The sequence below is a fragment of the Phoca vitulina genome, unplaced genomic scaffold, assembly GCF_004348235.1.
Source record: "Phoca vitulina isolate PV1807 unplaced genomic scaffold, GSC_HSeal_1.0 scaffold37, whole genome shotgun sequence".
Taxonomy (NCBI): domain Eukaryota; kingdom Metazoa; phylum Chordata; class Mammalia; order Carnivora; family Phocidae; genus Phoca; species Phoca vitulina.
The window spans coordinates 17,689,274-17,701,037 of NW_022589740.1; the positions used below are offsets into that span (position 1 = coordinate 17,689,274).

Here is an 11,764-nt window from a genome sequence, read left to right on the forward strand (position 1 = left end):
CACCAGATGAATCATGAAGTTTGGAATCCTTCTAGAGTGTTTATACTCAATGGACATGACCTTTTGTAACTGTCCCATGGGTGACCCCCCCCCCCCCCCCCGCTGCCCTGGTCTTTGTTTTTGTTGGTTGATTCCTTTTATGTGTTTAGAGGCACAGCTTACTAAGGATTGCAGATGGCACCCCCCTCTCCTAGTGGGGGGCTCTGTCCTCTGCTGAAATTCAGCCCTAAGTGAAAATGCTATAGGCTAGAAAAGGAGGGGAATTGAAACCAGGAATGAAATGCAGAATGGGAAGGCAGGTAGAGCCTGAAACTGACAATTTCGTAAATTCTAAAGCAAACCCATAGTTGTGGGTCAAGTTAAAATAGGTGTTTTCTTTTTTTCAAAAAAAAAAAAAAAGGAGTCACTGTTCAAAATTTATTTGGTGTTTTAGTTGGTATGACACTTAGATAGTTGGTTGCATTGTCTTTTTACATCATATGGCCATGTACATTATATTCTGACATATATGGTACACAAAATAAGATCCTTTAGGACAGTTATGCACAACACATGCAATATTGAATTTATACATTGGATCCCAGGATGTGATGGACTGAAAAAGATGGACTAGGCATGTTGGGTGTTGGGTGAAGGAACCAGAAGTGACAACACACGGTAAACACACATCTGGTGTGAAGAGCAACTGCAGCTATGTAATATTGACAGTGGTACCTCTGAGATGGTGGGGCTAACTTACACTGACCAGCTTAGGACTACAAAGCCAGGTATCATCCAGCATCGGGATACAGTTGCAGGGTTTGGTGAACCATTCCTATTTGGAACTTTAGGAAACTGATGTTTTTTCTTAGGCCATTTTAATATAACTTGAGTAACAGATCAGATGATAAGGACAATATACACAACCTCCAACTAAAATCCCATTGTAGTCTAGACAGTGAAGTGGTACATTAGAAAACTTTAAAACTGCAGCTCCTTTTGGATCCCCCAAAGTGTATCTGCACTCTTCTTCAAATGGGTCTCTTCCTCGGGAGTCCATCACCTTCACAACATCTAAAATTCCATTCTGTCCCAAGATGCAAGGAACACTAAGGAAGACAACTTTAATTCCATGGAGACCCTTAATCATGGTGGAAATTGGATGCACCCGCCTAAGATTCTTCATTATACTTTGTACCAAATCTGCCACACAGTCCAATGGCCCAGGAAGTGTAGCCTTTCAGTTTGATCACCTCATAGGCACTGTCAACCACCTGTCTGTGAACCTCTTCCCACGGTTCCTTATCGGCATCAGTGCCTAAGTCAAGGTGCACATTTTTCAGAGAGACACCAGCAACATTTATTCCACTCCATACAGGCATACTGGAGTCTCCGTGCTCCCCGAGGACCCACCTGTGACAGCTAAATGGCTGAACTCCCAGTCTTTCCCGCATTAGGTAATGGAACCAGGCTGAATCCAGATTGCAAGCACTTCCAATAACATGGTTTTTGGGAAAGCCACTTAACTTCCAAGCCACATAGGTCAAGATATCCACTGGATTGCAAATGACAAGCAACTTGCGGTTTGGGCTGTATTTTATGGTATTAGGAATGATGAACTTAAAGATGTTCACGTTACGCTGGGCCAAATTAAGACCACTTTCTCCCTCTTGCTGACATGCCCCAGCTGTGATAATAACCAGCTTGTAGTTTGCAGTCACGTTATAATCTTTGCCAGAGACAATTTTTGGTGTTCTAAGGAAAAGGCTGCCGTGCTGGAGATCCATCATCTCTCCCTTCAGTTTGTCTTCCATGACATCAACAAGAGCAAGTTCATCTGCCAGGTCCTTCATTAAGATACTGGGATAGCACAAGCCATGCCAATAGCACCAACCTCAACAGCTGTAATCTTATTCTGGGGGGTATGTTCTTCCTTAAGAGGATTCTGAATCAGCTGATCTTTGAGAGTTGCCATTTTGGACTTAGAACCAAAAGGAGTTGGGAGTGCACGTGGGGCGGGCGTCAGCGGCACACGAGGTTGGATCCGGTCTTGGCAGACTGTTCCGACACTCTAAGATAGGTATTTTCATTGTTAGTACTTAGGAGGAGTTAAGCTTTGGAAATATTGAGACATGGTACATTTATCTTGATTCTTCCAGTTGGATTCCCTCAAAGCCTAATAAAATATGTAAGTGTGTATATATGTAGATTCTTGTCAACATTATTAGAAAATGTAAATTTTAATTTATCAAAGAATCATTTTTCAGGTTTACTGCTTGAAATTGTGGCTTTGGATATATGTTCCTTACTAACTTCTGGAGATGTCTATTTATCCTGAAAAATGTCTTAAAAGGGGAAATGTAGGTATTTGCAGCTTATGACAGGCCTTAGTAACTCTGGTTCAATGTTACTTGGGTCCTTTGATTTACTGTCCAGTGGAACACAAAGTCTGATATTCTAAACAAATGAATGGTTAATAAAATTCTGACATTTTCTTGGGATTCTGTGAAAGTTGGCATCTGGATCATTAGTAGAAGTAAAATATTTTGTGAGGGCAAAATTGCTGAGTCTCCTACTCAATAGGAAAATAGGTGAAGATTATTACATTTAAAACTTGGGGTGCCTGGGTGGCTCAGTTGGTTAAGTGTTTGCCTTTGGCTCAGGTCCTGATCCCAGGGTGCTGGGATCGAGCCCTGGGTCAGGCTCCCTGCCTAGTGGGGTGTCTGCTCCCCAGCCCCCTGCCCCCAGCTCATTCTCTCTTTCTTTCTCTCTCTAATATATAAATCTTTGAAAAAATAGGCAAAACTTTCCTACACTGATTTCCTATAGATTGTGATATGCTCCTTTTACACAAATGTTTTTCAGTTAAGATAACTGCTCATTTATTTCTTCATTTGTGGTTTTTAACTGGTGATCCTTCTCCTGGTATAAATTGCTGAACATGATCTTGGGGGCTTTTCCCAAAGGTGCCTACTTTTCTTCTAATGGTCAATTGTCTTAAGTCAATACCTTAAGGCTTTCTTATTCCCTTCTTCACTCCTTCTTCTGACTCTGCTATTTATTATGTAGCTTACCTTTGGCTTCTTTATTTCATTTCTCTTTAAACTCCATTCCACAGTAGCAATGTGGTGGTTATGAGTGCAAATATTGGAGTCTCATCCTGGTCTCATGACTCAGTTGCTGTGTGATCTTGGATGAGTTACTTCTTTGTTTCTTCAGTGAAGTAGAATCATAATGGACTATATCTTACCAGGTTGGTTTGAAGAAAAAGTGAGATAATGCATGTCAAGTGCCCAACACTGTCTCATATTAAACACTTATGTGAGTCAAGGTGTTGTTATAAAAATCGAGACAGGATTTAAGTATCTTTACTTTTTATTTTGATGTTTAAAAATTTATTTATTTGAGAGAGAAAACGAGTGGGGGTAGGGGGAGAGGGGGAGAGAGGATCCTCAAGCAGATTCTACACTGAGCATGGAGCCTGCGGTGGGGGCTCGATCCCAGGACACTGAGATCATGACCTGAGTTGAAATCAAGAGCCGGAAATTTAACTGACTAAGCCACCCGGGCACCCTGGATTTAAGTATCTTTAAAATACACTTATTTTTCTTTTATTTTTTTTTTATTATTTTAAAAAAATTTTTAAAAAGATTTTTAATTTTTTATTAGAGTACAAGCAGGGGGAGCAGCAGGCAGAGGGAGAGGGAGAAAGGGAGCCAGATGCGGGGCTCGATCCCAGGATCCCAGGATCATGACCTGAGCCGAAGGCAGCCACTAACGGACTGAGCCACCCAGGCGCCCCAAAATACACTTATTTTTCTTTCACTTAGTATTGGCTGTGGGTCTGGGAGACCCTTCCAAGGGTTGGCTCAGTGATAAAGGCCACTCTGACTTGCAGCACGCCTGTCTCGATGTGTATTTGCATGGCGAGGGTGCAGGTGGGGGTAATGGAGCATCTCCCTGTCCGTGACGTGCTTTCTCTCTGAAATGACAGTGCCACTGTCACTCACAATGAATTGGCCAGGATTAGTCACATGACCCAGAGGTAGAAGAAGCAGAGACCTGATCTTCCTGGGAGTCCAGCACTCAGTGTCGCCACATAGAAAAATCTACAGCCCTCAGTGTAGCCATAGATCAGGAAAATGTCCTCCAAGAAGTCTGTTGATGTTGGAATCACAGAATTTTGAAGCTTTCAGTCCCCTTAAAAGGACCTTAAGTTTTCCATTAGTCCGAGAATTCTCAGATTCCGTACGGCCTGGGCAATCTGAAATACTAGTCCAAGTTTAGAGAAAGGCTGCTGCTTCATGGAAAATGCATGAAGGACAAAAGAAACTGTTCCTAGCAGCTTTGAGAGCTTTGACTCTGGTAATGAGGGTGGGGGTGTGACAATTATTTGTCTGAATCCCATCTGGCGAGGTTCACGGAGGGCATAGATCTGGCATTTTGATCTTTCCCTTAATGCCCTTTTTCCAAGGGAAGCACTGATGCTGGCTATTGATAGAGCGATCAGAAAGACAGCCCAGCACGTCTTTGGGCCTGTTGGCCAAGAGAGTTCCTGCTCCCTGACAGTTGAATCCATTCTCTGTCACACAGGCACCGGTAATTAAAGCGGGACAAAATAACCAGTGGAAATGGAGTCAGGCTTCGTGTTCCAACAGGCTTGGCAGCAGCTGGTAGCCACGTACCACTTCTGGGGGCTCCTGGGAGTAGTTCATGGACGGCATGTCACTAACGGTCCTCTTCCAGAAGGGGGCCCCTCATCGCCTTCTGCAGTGACCAGTATTGGCAGTCCCTTGAAATGGTGAAGCTTCCTGGTGCCTAGTGGAGAGGTCCTTCTGTCAGCACTGATTCTGTTTGGTGGAGGTGTGTAAAGAGTGATAGCCCTTCTCATCGGAGGGGAGGCAAGGTGGAACAGGGATGTGGAACAGTACCGTAACAGAAACCCAGATACTTGATTTTCATATTGATGCCTGTAAAAAGGTCCTGTGAGAATCTGGGCGTGTCACTTTATTTTGCTGGACCTATTTCCCTAACAAAACAAAACAAAACCCTGCCTCTATTGGAGGATTAACAGGAAAGGGCAAATGATGTGAGAAATAGGCAGATCCATAAAAAGCAGAAAGGTAACAGAATGGGTGTTTTTTCCTCTTCACAAAGTAACAGGTTTTATTATAAAACTTTTGGGAAAGTAAGAAGCACAAGTAAAAGTTTAACACGAAAATCATGAAAACCAAGCATGATGCCCCTGCATCGAGAAGACTTCCATTAATGAATAGGTGTATATCTTTCCAAGAGTTTTGTAATCTACTCGTTCCATATAAAGCACATTGGGGACATCTTTTTGTATTGTTACATCTTTTTAAGTGGATGTGTAGCAATTCACTGAACGATACTCTAACTTGTAAAACCAATGCCCTGTGCAGGGTATTTCAGTGGTGGTCAGTTTTATCCTGCTTTGGTGGCTGTCTAATACTTCTTGTCCGTTGTTAATCAGTGATGTGGTTTGGGTGGGATTTTCCTTCTCTTTCCCTCCCTCCCCTCAAATTAGCCCTGTTTGACTTAAATGACTCTGTGTGACCCCATGCCCTTGGCCACAGTGATTTGTTCAGGAGTGAGCAAGGAACCCAAGTTAATTCAGTTGGAATGAACCTCAGTATTTGTGTTCTGTGGCTGGGGAAAGAGAAAAATCCCCCTGCTTCTAGAACAGCTAGAGCCTTTGTCGTTGTTGTTGTTTTTAAGTGCTGCTGAAGCCAAATTAAGGACAAAGCACATGGAGAAAGGCAGAGGAGCTAGGGAGAGTGGTGGAAAATGAAGCTGGGTGCACACAGAACTATGGTGGAGACTCCAAGTACTTCTGGGCTTTGCTGTATGTGAATGAACGTATTGCTTCATTACTGAACCCAGGTTGGGTGGAGGTTTCGGGTGCTTGCAACTAAAATCCTGCTAGGTGACACGTGCATTTTAAATAGCACTAGAACAACATACCAAGTTAAGTCGTTGTACACACCCATGACTTTTTCCTTTGTGTATATTTTAGTAGATTTATGGAATTAGGGTGTGTGTGCTTGTGTAGATCGCCTTGAATTTCTTTTTATGCCTTTTGTGTTTCCCCCCTGCCCCTGCCCCCGCCCCCCACGACTTTGATGTGTTTTCACTGCCAAGAGAAGAGACCTGAAGCTCCTTCTAGGACAAACTGCTCTTGGATGGCTAGAATTTGCCCGAACAGCTGGAGGGACCGTGGTGCCTGGACATCCCTCTGGGGCAACCCAGAAGCAGTGACTGGTGGGAGAGGGAGTAGGAAAGGAAGCCCAGCTCCTCTGCCCGGCTCTGAGGCACACATTGCATGTCCTCATCCCCCAAGGGACCCGGATGAAGCTACCCTCTGTCGGACCTGCCGGCACGCACCTTTCTGTGGCTTCTGCTCTGTTCTGCTTCCCCACTCCCTTGCCAATCTCTCCTGGGAGCATGTATGTGATAAACCACATGGGCATGAATCCTCATCTCGGGGTCTGCTTCTGGGCAACACAGTCTCAGCCAGCTTGTGAACAATATTCAGGCTTTTGAGTGAATTAACTTTTAGTTAAGAGGATGAAGGGCCACTGGAACTGCTGGGTCGGTCAGATGGCATGATGGTCTGGCCCATGACATTGAATCTCCGGTAACTCAGTCATCCGATGAAAAAGGAAGGGGCTTCTAGGTGTCTGAAGGATGCTGAACATCCTTCTGTGCAATTTTTAAACTGGCTTTGGGTCACTGAATGAATGTGGCAGCACTTACTTCCTTTGGGAAACTGAGTATTATCCTGTCTCACAGAGCTCAATATTATGGTCTTTTTTCCTGAAGTCTCAAGCCCCTTCATTTAATTTCATCCCATTTTCCATAGTTATAGTCTCTAGCATGACCCTAAATACTCCTTATATTTGGTACTAACAATTCATATATAATAAAAGAAGGGGATTGGAGGGGGGAAAGATGGCGGAGGAGTAGGGGACCCTATTTCAACTGGTCCCGGAATTGAGCTGGATATCTACCAGACCACTCTGAGCACCCACGAAACCAGCCTGAGATGTAAGAAGATCTGGATCTCTACAAACAGAATATCGCAGGCGGTTGGTTTTGAGGTAGGAAGTGGAGAGCCGTGATTCTGTGGGCAGATATCGGAGGATAAACGGAGGCGGGAGGGTGCCTGGACGTGGGGATCCTACACCGCCGGTGAGTGACAGCCTCGCGCGCTGCGGACAGGGCACAGACTCGCAGACCGGTAGCGTCGGGGAAAGGACTTTAGGGCAGGCCCCGGGGTGGAAAACCAGTGCGGTGGGGTCACGTGCACGCGAACCGCAGCCCCCTGGACAGAAACCGGGAGCGACGGTGGCACGCACGCGAACTGCAGCCTCGGAGGCGGAAACCCAGTGCGCCGGGGTCCCGCAGGTGAACTGCAACCCCCGGGGTGGAAACCCCAAGGAGCGGAGTCGCGCGCACGCGAACTGGGAGCGGCTGGCGGTTTTAGAAGCACAAAGGGCAGAGACGTGCCCCGACCTGGAGGCAGGACTGGGAACGCTGCGGAGGGGCGCACGACCCAGGCCGCTGCAGTTTATAGCAGCACGGACAGAAATGGAGACGGTGTGGCCTGGAGAGCTCACTGAAGAACAGACTGAGGTCTCTCTGCTCCGAGGCAGAGGGTTGGAAACGGTCTCTTCTGCTCTGACTCGAGGAAGAGACGCAGAAAGCCACCAGGGAAAGATGCCAGAGAACAAAAGCCCCAAAGACTGATTCCCACTGAGCCCATCCCCCGCCACAGGGGTGCAGGGCAACTCCGCCCAAACAGGGTTGCCTGAGTAACAGCGCGGCAGGCCCCTCCCGCAGAAGACAGGCTGGGAAAACAAGAGGCCAGCAACCCTAAGGTCCTAAGAAAACAGGTGCATCTTGCTTGGGTTCTGGTCAAACATTTGGACTTTATACATTCCCTCAAACACCCATCAACAGAATGACTAGGAGGAGGAGCCCCCAGAACAGAAAAGACTCAGAGATTTTGACTTATGCTGCAGATTTACAAATGGTTGCAGATATAACCAAGATGTCGGAGATGGAATTCAGGCTAGCAATTGTGAAGACAATGGCTAGAATGGAGAAATCAATTAATGGCAACATAGAGTCTCTAAGGGCAGAAATGAAAGGTGAGTTGGCAGAACTTAAAAATGCTATCAGTGAGATCCAATCCAATCTAGATAATCTAACAGCTAGGGTAACTGAGACAGATGAGAGAATAAGCGATCTGGAAGACAGTATAATAGATAAAAAGGGAAAAGAAGAGGCCAGGGAAAAACAACTCCGAATCCATGAAAATAGAATCAGAGAAATAAGTGACACCATGAGGCGTTCCAATGTCAGAATAATTGGAATCCTGGAGGGAGTGGAGAGAGAGAGAGAGGGCTAGAAGATGTATTTGAGCAAATCGTAGCTGAGAACTTCCCTAATCTGGGGAATGAAACAAACATTCGAGTCCTAGAGGCAGAGAGGACGCCTCCTAAGATCAAGGAAAACAGGCCAACACCCCGGCATGTAATAGTAAAACTTGCAAATCTTAGAACCAAGGAAACCATCTTAAGGGCAGTTAGGGGGAAGAGATTCCTTACGTACAGAGGGAGGAACATCAGAATAACGTCAGACCTATCCACAGAGACCTGGCAAGCCAGAAAGGCCTGGCAAGACATATTCAGGGTACTAAATGAGAAGAACATGCAGCCAAGAATACTTTATCCGGCAAGGCTTTCATTTAGAATGGATGGAGAGATGCAGAGCTTCCACGACCGGCAGAAGTTGAAAGAATATGTGACCACTAAGCCGGCCCTGCAAGAAATATTAAGGGGGGTTCTATAAAAGGAGAAAGACCCCAAGAGTGATCTACAACAGAAATTTACAGGGACAATCTATAAAAACGTCTTCACAGGCAACATGATGACAATTAATTCATATCTTTCAATAATCACTCTCAACATGAATGGCCTAAATGCTCCCATAAAATGGCACAGGGTTGCAGATTGGATAAAAAGACAGGACCCATCCATATGCTGTCTACAAGAGACTCATTTTGAACCTAAAGATACATCCAGACTGAAAGTGAAAGGGATGGAGATCTATCTTCCATGCCAGCGGACCTCAAAAGAAAGCTGGGGTAGCAATTCTTATATCAGACAAATTAGATTTTAAACTAAAGTCTGTAATAAGAGACACAGAAGGACACTATATCATTCTTAAAGGGTCTATCCAACAAGAAGATCTAACAATTGTAAATATCTATGCTGCCAACATGGGAGCAGCCATCTACAAAAGCCAACTGTTAACCAAAATAAAGAGTCATATTGATAACAATACGTTAATTGTAGGAGACCTCAATACTCCACTCTCAGCAATGGACAGATCATCTAAGCAGAAAATCAACAAGGAAACAAGAGCTTTGAATGATACCTTGGACCAGATGGACCTCATAGATATTTACAGAACATTCCACCCTAAAAAACAGAATACTCATTCTTCTCGAGCGCACATGGAACTTTCTCCAGAATAGACCATATACTGGGTCACAAATCAGGTCTCAACCGATACCAAAAGATTGAGATTATTCCCTGCATATTCTCAGACCACAATGCTCTAAAACTGGAACTCAATCACAAGAAAAAATTTGGCAGAAATTCAAACACTTGGAAGCTAAAGACCACTCTGCTCAAGAATGTTTGGGTCAACCAAGAAATCAAAGAAGAACTTAAACAATTCATGGAAATCAATGAGAACGAAAACACATCGGTCCAAAACCTATGGGATGCTGCAAAGGCGGCCCTAAGGGGGAAATACATAGCCATCCAAGCCTCACTCAAAAAAATAGAAAAATCCTGAATTCACCAACTAACTCTACACCTTAAAGAACTAGAGAAAAAGCAACAAATGACGCCTAAGCCACGCATTAGAAGAGAAATAATTAAAATTAGAGCAGAAATCAATGAATTAGAAACCAGAAACACAGTAGATCAGATCAATGAAACTAGAAGTTGGTTCTTTGAAAGAATTAATAAGATTGATAAACCACTGGCCCGACTTATCCAAAAGAAGAGAGAAAGGACCCAAATTAATAAAATTACGAATGAAAGGGGAGAGATCACGACTAACACCAAGGAAATAGAAACAATTATTAGAAATTATTACCAACAACTATATGCCAATAAACTGAGCAATCTGGATGAAATGGAGGCCTTCCTGGAAACCTATAAGCTGCCAAGACTGAAACAGGAAGAAATTGACAACCTGAATAGGCCAGTAGCCAGTAACGAGATTGAAGCAGTGATCAAAAACCTCCCAAAAAAACAAGAGTCCAGGGCCTGATGGATTCCCTGGGGAATTCTACCAAACATTCAAAGAAGAAATAATACCTATTCTACTGAAGCTGTTTCAAAAAATAGAAACAGAAGGAAAACTTCCAAACTCATTCTATGAGGCCAGCATTACCTTAATCCCCAAACCAGGCAAAGACTCCATCAAAAAGGAGAATTTCAGACCGATATCCCTGATGAATATGGATTCCAAAATCCTCAACAAAATCCTAGCTAATAGGATCCAACAATACATTAAAAGGATCATCCACCACGACCAAGTGGGATTTATTCCCGGGATGCAAGGGTGGTTCAACATTCGCAAATCAATCAATGTGATAGAACACATTAATAAGAGGAGGGAGAAGAACCATATGGTCCTCTCAATTGATGCAGAAAAAGCATTTGACAAAATACAACATCCTTTCCTGATTAAAACTCTCCAGAGTATAGGGATAGAGGGAACATTCCTCAAGCTCATAAAATCCATCTATGAAAAACCCACAGCAAATATCATCCTCAATGGGGAAAAGCTGAGAGCCTTTCCTTTAAGATCAGGAACACGTCAAGGGTGCCCACTCTCACCACTGTTGTTCAACATAGTACTAGAAGTCCTAGCAACAGCAATCAGACAACAAAAATAAAAGGTATTCAAATTGGCAAAGAAGAAGTCAAACTCTCTCTTTTCGCAGATGACACGATACTTTATGTGGAAAACCCAAAAGACTCCACCCCCAAATTACTAGAACTCATCCAGCAATTCAGTAATGTGGCAGGATACAAAATCAATGCACAGAAATCAGTTGCTTTCTTATACACTAACAATGCAACTGTAGAAAGAGAAATTAAAGAAACGATTCCATTTACAATAGCACCAAAAACCATAAGATACCTCGGAATAAACCTAACCAAAGAGGTAAAGGATCTATACTCTAGGAACTACAAAACACTCATGAAAGAAATTGAAGAAGACACAAAAAGATGGAAAAATATTCCATGCTCATGGATCGGAAGAATAAACATTGTTAAAATGTCTGTGCTACACAGAGCAATCTATACCTTCAATGCCATCCCGATCAAAATTCCAATGACATTTTTCAAAGTGCTGGAACAAACAATCCTAAAATTTGTATGGAATCAGAAAAGACCCCGAATCACCAAGGAAATGTTGAAAAAGAAAAACAAAGCTGGGGGCATCATGTTGCACGATTTCAAGCTATATTACAAAGCAGTGATCACCAAGACAGCATGGTACTGGCACAAAAACAGACATACAGACCAATGGAACAGAACAGAGAACCCAGATATGGACCCTCAACTCTATGGTCAAATAATCTTTGACAAAGCAGGAAAAAACATGCAATGGAAAAAAGACAGTCTCTTCAATAAATGGTGCTGGGAAAATTGGACAGCCACATGCAGAA

General features: G+C 43.7%; 1 pseudogene; it reads right to left on the bottom strand.

Moving 5' to 3' along the window:
• Positions 1-960: 960 nt before the first annotated feature.
• On the bottom strand, positions 961-1,969 carry LOC116646706 (annotated as a pseudogene).
• Between the last annotated feature and the right edge of the window lie 9,795 nt (positions 1,970-11,764).